Source organism: Macaca fascicularis, chromosome 1, assembly GCF_037993035.2.
Source record: "Macaca fascicularis isolate 582-1 chromosome 1, T2T-MFA8v1.1".
In the NCBI taxonomy this organism is placed as follows: Eukaryota; Metazoa; Chordata; class Mammalia; order Primates; family Cercopithecidae; genus Macaca; species Macaca fascicularis.
The window spans coordinates 114,918,739-114,927,672 of record NC_088375.1 but is presented as its reverse complement, the minus strand read 5'-3'; the positions used below and the strand labels follow the sequence as shown (position 1 = coordinate 114,927,672).

The following is an 8,934-nucleotide window of genomic DNA, read 5'->3' as shown; positions in this document are numbered from 1 at the left end:
TAGTAGCTTTGCTGTGCTGTGGAGGGTTCCACCCAGTCCGAACTTCCCAGTGGCTTTGTTTACACTGTGAAGGAAAATCACCTACGCAAGCCTCATTGATGGCAGACACCCCTCCCTCCACCAGGCTCTAGCTTCCCTGGTTGACTTCAGAATGTTGTGCTGGCAGTGGGAATGTTAAGCTATTGGTTCTTAGTTTGCTGGGCTCCATGGTGGTGGGGCCCACTGAGCAAGACCACTTGGCTCCCTGGCTTCAGCCCCTTTCAAGGGAGTAAATGGTTCTGTCTTGCTGGTGTTCCAGGCACCACTGGGGTACAAAAAATAACTACTGCAGCTAGCTCGATGTCTGCCCAAATGGCCGCCCAGTTTTGTGCATGAAACCCAGTGCCCTGGTGGTGTAGGCACCAAAGGGAATATCCTGGTTTGCAGGTTGCAAATTCTGGGGAAAAAGCGTGGTATCCTGGCCAGATAGCACAGTCCCTCATGGCTTCCCTTGGCTAGGAGAGGTAGTTTCCTGACCCCTTGTGCTGCCTGGGTGAGGCGACACCCCACCCTGCTTCTGCTTACCCTCCGTGGGCTGTGCCCACTGTCTAACCAGTCCCAATGAGATGAACCGGGTACCTCATTTGGAAATGCAGAAATCACCCGCCTTCTGCATTGATCTCACTGGGAGCTGCAGATTGGAGCTGTTCTTATTTGGCCATCTTGCCAGATCCCTATACTCTCTATCTATTAAACAGTGCAGCAGAGGAAAATCAGAGGAAAGGAAAAAAAGCAGGTGTCAATAGGATACTTGGAAGAACAGTGGATACTTTGGAGAATTGTGGTCATTTAAAAGAAGCTCAGAAGTTTAAATTAGATGTCATTGTAAATGGACTGATAAAAAGAAAAGGGAAATTGACCATGATTCCACTGTTAGGCCTTCACGTTTTATTCGCATCTCAAATTGACTGCCGCTTTGGTGGACTGATAATTTCAGGACACGGAATGGGGGGTCTTTAATCTGGCAGCAAAGATGCAGTGCTTGTGCTGAAAGTTCAGGGACATACTAAGAAAGAACATGACTATGGGTGACTATCTGGCTGATGCAGCAGTAACAGTGCCATTGTGGGACAGGATGCCTAGATGACCATGGGCCTTGAAGATGACCTCAAATACCCTGATTTATGTGGCAATATGTGACTTGGAAAAAAATGGAACCTTCATGATTTAGTCTGTTTGTGCTAGTATAACAAAATATATGAGCTCGGGTAACTTACAAACAATTGAAACTTATTTCTCATGTTCTAGAGGCAGAGAAATCAATAATGAAAGTTCTGTTATATTCCATGTGTGGTGAGAGCCCAGCATCTCCTTCCAAGACAGCATCTTGTTGCTGCATTCCCTGCAAGAGATGGACACTGTGTCCTCACATGGCAGAAGAATGGAAAGAGCCACCTAGTTCTTTCAAACCCTCTTACAAGGTCACAATCCCATTCATGAGGGCCCTGTCATCATATGTTAATCACTTCCTAAAGGAACCAGCTTTAAATCCAATCACATTGGCAATTAAAATTCTACCTATGAATCTGGAAGAGATACATTCAGACCATACGATTTCACAAGATCAAGAAGGAATATGGGACAAAGGTAATCTTGGTATAGCCTAACTCATGCACTGCTGTGAGGTACTTTGGGAATATTTTTTACTTCAAGTCACAGAGCCAAGGCCAGAGACAAGAAAAATCGCAGGAGAGAAGGAAAGCGTAAAATATTCACTGTCAACACCTAGGATATCACAGGATTGTATGGCCCGTTGACTAACATTTATTCTGTGCAATGCACTGACCTCCAAGAAAAGTAGCAGAAAGAGAGTTTTCAGATAAGGGGTTCAGGAGCTCTAGAAACAAATTAAAATTGACTAATTCAGTTCTTCAAGAGTAAATAAGAAAGGAGATATGTTTATTTTGCTCATATTGGATAGCTTTAGTAGATAGATGGAGGCTTTCTCAATAAAGTACTACAGAGCTAAACAAATGGCAGAGACTTAAGTCTAAGAAATCTCCTCTTACTCAGGGGTCCTCAAGAACATGACCTCAGACATTGGGCAGACTCGTTAGAGAGCTCTCCCACCAGCTACATCCTACAGCATATGACCAAACCTAGGCAGATTTTGCTCTCTTCTGGCCTGTTCCCCAACCTTCATACCCTTGTCCTCCATCAGGAATCTGCCTTACAGACAGTGGGACTTGGTGCCCTTTCTAGATATTTACTCTTTGGAAGTTCACATCTAGATTATAGAACTCTTTCTCACATACAACTTTTCTCACTGTTTTTTTATCTGTGTTCAACTCATAACCATGGTCTCATGATTCTCCTCACATCAGAAAAAGATAAAAACATCTCAGTACTAAAATGTTCTTTGTGGTTAAATAAATAAATAAGTAAAACCTTGAAGATAAGACTTGAAATCAGAGAAAGCATTAGTAGGATAACATCCACCTCTCCAAATACCCAATCACAGTCTCATAAATCAATTTTTTTTTCATGCTTTCATGCTAGCTAGTAATCATGTTACAAAATTTCCCAAAGTTTCTTTTTATTACAGGGACTTCAAAGCAGGCATAATGGCCTGCTTAAGGTCATCCCTTCAACACTGAAATCACCAACTGAGGACTTGTGGGAGTCAACAGAGATTGATTTGTGGTAAGATTGAAACAAATCACATGAGCATATGGTATTAAAGCAATGTGGTATACAGACAATGATGTTAGCTTACTTTGTAAGAGAATGTAGTAGAAACTCTCTTTGAATACATCCACCTGGTGATAACTGCGCTGCTGGACACATGTGTGTAATTTTTAAAGTTGTGTTTGTACTCAGAGGACAAGATCCAAAATTCTAAGGGAAATGGCAAGAATATTAAGATAATGCCAAAATAGTTTTCTCCATTGCTCAGAAACAGGGAAAAATGAATGTCCACAGTAAACTGAAGAGGTGCATAGAAAAATCTCAAAAGGAATCTCTTAACTCCTAGAAATTCTTACATTTGGAATGCAATCTGATACAAAGATAGGCAAAAGACCTGAACAGACACCTTGCCAAAGAAGATGTATAGAATGCAAAAATGCATGTAAAAAGATATTCAACATCATACGTCTTTAGAGAATTGCAAACTAAAATGAAAATGAGATAACACTGCACACCCACTAGAATGGTGAAAATCCACAACACTGACAACAACCAATGCTAGCAAGAATGTGGAGCATCAAGAATGCTCATCCATTGCTGGTGGGGATGCAAAATGGTACAGGCACTTTGTAAGGCAGTTTGACAGTTTCTCATAAAACTAAACATTCTTACCATATGACCCAGCAATCGTGCTTTATTGAATTTACACAAATAAATTGGAAACTTATTTCTTAAAACCTACTTTTCAGTTAGATCTTCTTTATTTTCTTTCTTTCTTTTTTTTTTTTTTTTTTGAGATGGAGGGGTTTTTTTTTGTTTTTTTGTTTTGTTTTGTTTTTGTTTTTTGGTTGGTTGGTTTGTTTTGTTTGTTTTTGTTTTTGCCTTTTTTTTTTTTTTTTTTTTTTTTTTTTTGATGGAGTTTCACTCTTATTGCCCATGATGGAGAGGAATGGCATGATCTGGGCTCACTGAAACCTTTGCCTCCAGGGTTCAAGTGATTATCCTGCCTCAGGCTCCCAAGTAGCTGGGATTACAGACATGCGCCACCATGCCTGGCTAATTTTGTATTTTTATTAGACACGGGGTTTCTCCATTTTGGTCAGGCTGGTCTCAAACTCCCGACCTCAGATGATACGCCCACCTCGGCCTCCCAAAGTGCTATGATTACAGGTGTGAGCCATCATGCCTGGCTGGTTAGATCTTTATAGGGGTTTTATTCATGATTATCAAAACTTGGAAGAAGTCAAATTGTCTTTTGGGAAGTGAATGCATAAACAAACTGTGGTACATCCAGACAATGATATATTATTCAGTGCTAAAGAATAAAAAAGCTATCAAGCCACAAAAAGACATGAAGGAAACTAAATGCAAGAAGCCAAGTGAATGGGCTACGTGCAGTGTGATTCCACCCATATGACATTCTAGAAAAGGCAAAACCTTGGAGACAGTAAAAAGATCAATGGCTGTCAGGGTCAGAGTGCACAGAGGAATGAATAGGTAGAGGATAGAGGATTTTAGGGCAGATGGTACTAAAATGGTGGTGATATGCCATTATACATTTGTCAAAACTCTGAGAATGTAGAAGACCAAGAGTAAACTTGGACTTTGAGTGATAAAGATGTGTCAATGCAGGTCAATTCATTGTAATAAATGTACCATTCTGGTGGAGGGTGTTGATAGTGGGGGAGGTTATGTACGTTTGGGTGTGGGAGTATACGAGAACTCTCTGCTGTTTCCCTTAATCTTGTTGTGAAGTTAAAACTATTATAGAAAATAAGGCCCATTTTAAAACTTAAATGAGATAATATATGTAAAGCACCTGATATATAGTAAAGGGCTCAATTAATATATTATTAGAGCTCATATGTGGAGCTTTCTATGTGCAAGAAGTCCCATATGACCTCTTGGTCTGATCTTAACTGATTAGTCTTTAAAATAAAGTTCTAAAGTGGACTTGCTGGGTCAAGTGTGTGAAAGTTTACAATATTTTGTCAGATACTCACTAGAAATTTGCATCAACTTATACTTCCAAAAATAACATGCCTGTTTCCCCACATCTTCACTAACACTTAGTAACTTGAGTTATTTTAATATTTGCTAAACTACTTGTGGCTTTCATACTGGGTTCAATGAAGGGTTCATGTTCTTTGTAATGCAAGAGAAATTCCCACAGAAAAAGGCACCTCACTGGAAGTATGACAATCTACCTTTTATTTTGTTCTTAAACATTAGAATTTCCAGAACTCTTGCATCAGCATAAAGTTTGATTTCATCTGAAAACTCAACTGGGGAAAGATCTAATTTCAAGTTCCCTTGCAGAGTTGTTGGGAGATTCAGTTCATTGCAGGTTATTAAACTGAAAACCTCAGTTCCGCCTTGACTGTTGGATGCCTTCAGTCCCTTGCTATATTTTCCCCCTCTCCAGCATGGCACCTTGCTTCATCAAAGCCAATGAGAAAGTGGAAGTGTAAAAGCAAGATGGAAGTCACAATACTTTCTAATCTAATCATGGAAGTAACATTTCATCACTTTTGTCCTATTATACTGGCTAAAACAAGTCACTAGTTTCAGCCCACATACAAGGGAATGAATACCAGGAGGTAGAGATCACTGGAGTCACCTTAGAGTCTGGCTACTATACCATCATTGTCAACACCTAGACCACCTGGTTGAATGCCATCTATGTGACCTCCCACCTCCCAAGATAATTGGCAGACAGAGTAATAAGTAGAAGATGGAAATCAGATTTTTCCAAAGCCTATGCCTTCCTCACTTCGAAGGCCTTCTGGGAAAGACAGCAAAGTTGAGCTCATATAAACCAAAAGCTCAGGTCCCAGCTCTCCCTGTATGGTGGGGAGAATTGCCCATTCTTTCTTACTTCTAACAACTGGCTCTTCAAGTATACTTCAAATACCTGGGAACCTACTCATATCCATTCTCTGAATGGGAAGAAAATTGCTTCTCCTTGGCAAACATCTTTGGCCTGGGCAAAAGTCCCAGGCTCTCATTAGTATGGGAAACTCACTTTTTTCATTTTTGTGGTCACTATTCTCTTCTATATCCTTTTATGTATTAGTCCATAAGCACTAACTTTCCAAAGCACTAAGACATTCTACAGTCCTTGATTGTTCACTCATCCTTCCATTCCTTTGTTCAATAAACATGTATTAAGTTTCTATTATGTCAGATGTGCAATTCTTATGGTAATAAAAAGATGTAAGAGATATAGTCAGTTTATTTAGTCCAACACTCAACAATATTTGAACATCTACTCTGTACAAGGTGCTAAGGATCAATAAAGGAGTAGTGCAGTTTAAGACAACACAACAAAAACAAACTCTTGACTCCACTGGCTGTAACACCTTTTTACTGAGATCTTCATGGCACAACTTCTTGAACAAGTGTTGTTTTTAATAGTCACTCTCTCCACATTTTTCTTCTATTCCTCAACACACAGAAGAAACATGGGTTGGACTTTGCAGTTGAACTTTCAATGTGTGGAAATTGCTCTTACCAAATTACTTACGATGTTGCCAAACCCAATGATCAATTCTCTTCCTATTGCATTCATGCATCAGCAGCATCCACTGTAGTGGACCACATTCTTCTTGAAATACTTTCTTCACTTGACTTTTACAATGCCATCCCCTCCTAATTTTCCTTCTACCTGCCACCAACTCATACTCAGTATCTTTAGCTGGCCCCTCCTCCTCTGTTCAACCTTTAAATGTTGATATGTCTATTCCAGGATTCAGTCTAGAAACTTTTCCTTTTATACCTGAATATTCTTACACTAGCTTATTTCATATAGTCCTAGGATTTTAAAAACTATTTTATGCTACTCATGTCCAAGCTGACCTCTCTAAGACTATCACACAAGGGATATAATTATTCTAAAGTAACCCAGAAGTTTAATAAGCTGGCCAAGAAGAGGGATTTTCTTTTTCCCAGCATGAGGTACTCTACCTAGTATAGGTCTCTGTAGAATGGGTGGCTTTCTCCCCTAAGAAAAGGAAAACCCTTTGCACGAGCCCCAAAAACTCTAGGTTCTGGGCAGTTGATTTTCCCAGACAATGTTGTGAACAGCTGGCATCTAAATCTAGACTGTTTCACACCAGAAGACTGTGTGTTCCTTCATTGATAAAGCTGTGTCCTTGTGCTAACATGATAAAAAATTATAGTAAGGGAAACTAGTCTTCCTACACTGAAATGCAGACTCACATTGTGAACCCAGATATTTCCTGACCATTTATGCATCAGTGTAAGATACATCTATTCTTTTGTTGATTAATAATCTTTGTGAGTTTTCCTAATATGGCATTTTTTTTTTTTGGCTGAATGCAGAAGAATGTATTGATGGTACACAGCAAGGTGGGGCTCCCTAGGCCTCTCCCTCTTCAGAGGGTCTGCATGGAAACTGTGAGGAGGGGAGATTCTCATTGTGGCATGGGACTGAGTGTGGCAGGGACTCCCCAGCAGCTGAGGGCCTCTGTTTTCCTCTCATGCTCTTGCTGGGGCTGGTGGTCCAGGGATCTTACTCTTTGAAGGCCATGTGGGCAATGAGGTCGACCACCCTTTTGCTATAGCCAAATTCATTGTCATACCAGAAAATAAGTTTGAGAAAGTGGTCGTTGAGGGCAATACCAGTCCCAGGATCGAAGGTGGAGGAGTGGGTGTCGCAGTTAAAGTCAGAGGAGACAACCTGGTTCTCAGTGTAGCCCAGGATGCCCTTGAAGGGACGCTCCGATGCTGCTTCAACACTTTCGTGATGTCATCATATGTGGCAGGATTTACATATGGCAGGTCAGGTCCACAACCACCATGTTGGCAGTGGGGACACGAAAGGCCATGCCAGTAAGCCTCCTGTTCAGCTCAGGGATGACATTTCCCATAGCCTTGACAGTGCCAGGAGATGCAGGGATGACATTCTGCAGAGCCCCGTGACTGTCATGGCACAGTTTCCTGGAGGGGCTATCTACAGTCTTCTGGGTGGCAGTGATGATGTGGACCATGGCCATAAGTCCTTCCACGACACCAAAGTTGCCATGGATGACCTTGTCCAGGGGTGCTAAGCAGTTAGTGGTACAGGTGGCATTGCTGATGATCTTGAGGCTGTTGTCATACCTCTCACAGTTCATGCACATCACAGATATGGGGGCGTCAGCAGATGGGCAGAGATAACGACCCTTTTGGATCCCTCCTGCAAGTGAACCACAGCCTTCTCTATGGTGATGAAGATGCCGGTGGACTCTATGATGCACTCAAGGCCAACACCAGCCTATTTGATTTTGGTGGGATCTAGCTTTGGGAAGATGGTGGTGAAATTTGTATTCATGACAAGCTTCCCGTTTTCAGCCTTGACGGTGCCATAGAAATTGCCATGGGTGGAATCATAATGGAACATGTAACCCATGTAGTTTAGGTCAATGAAGGGGTCATTGATGGCAACGGTATCCACTTTAACAGAGTTAAAAGCAGCCCTGGAGACCAGGCACCCAATACAGCCAAACCCATTGACTCCAGGCTTCACTTTCACTGTGGTGTCTCAGGGATGCGGCTGGCGCTGCACAAGAAAATGTGGCTGTCTGTCGAATGGGAGAAGCAGAGAGCTACAGCTTATTATTTAACCCATAATTATTTAACCCATAATTATCATATTGAGAAATTCTTTGTGAACCCTGATGCCAATAGGTGTTGAGTCAGATGGGCATCACTTGACATAGCAGGCTGACCTTCCCTGAGCATGTGGACAATTCAGTTGTCTCAGTGTTACTTGTTTAAAAGACTATCATTTTGCCCCATTGAATTTACTTTTGTGAAAATCAGTTGGTCCTATGATTTTGGCCATTAACTAACACATAAGCAAGAATTTCCTCAAAATGGATTATAGGCCTAAATTTAAAGGCCAAACTATATACGTCTTAGGAGAAAACATAGATTAACATACTCAGAAACTTGAGTTAGGCAAAATTCCAATGTTTACTGGTAGAAGAAAAAAGTTGAAATATGAGTCATGATCAAAACTAAAAATGTTTGCATTTTCAAAGACATCAATAAGATAATGGAAACATAACTCAGAGACTGAGAAAAAAATTTCGAATCATACATACATTTGCTAAAAGATTTGCATCCAAAATATAAAATACACTGACAATTAAATAGCAAAAAGACAAATAAACCAATTTTAAATTGGGCAAAATATTTGAATAGCCACTGAACCAAAAAGGTACGGGAATATCTAACAAAGCACATGAAAAGATGGTCAGC

The 8,934-nt window shown here is 40.7% G+C and overlaps 1 pseudogene; it reads right to left on the bottom strand.

Annotated features, from left to right (window-relative positions):
* Positions 1 to 6,958: 6,958 nt before the first annotated feature.
* LOC135968659 (glyceraldehyde-3-phosphate dehydrogenase pseudogene) lies at positions 6,959 to 8,195 on the bottom strand (annotated as a pseudogene).
* Between the last annotated feature and the right edge of the window lie 739 nt (positions 8,196 to 8,934).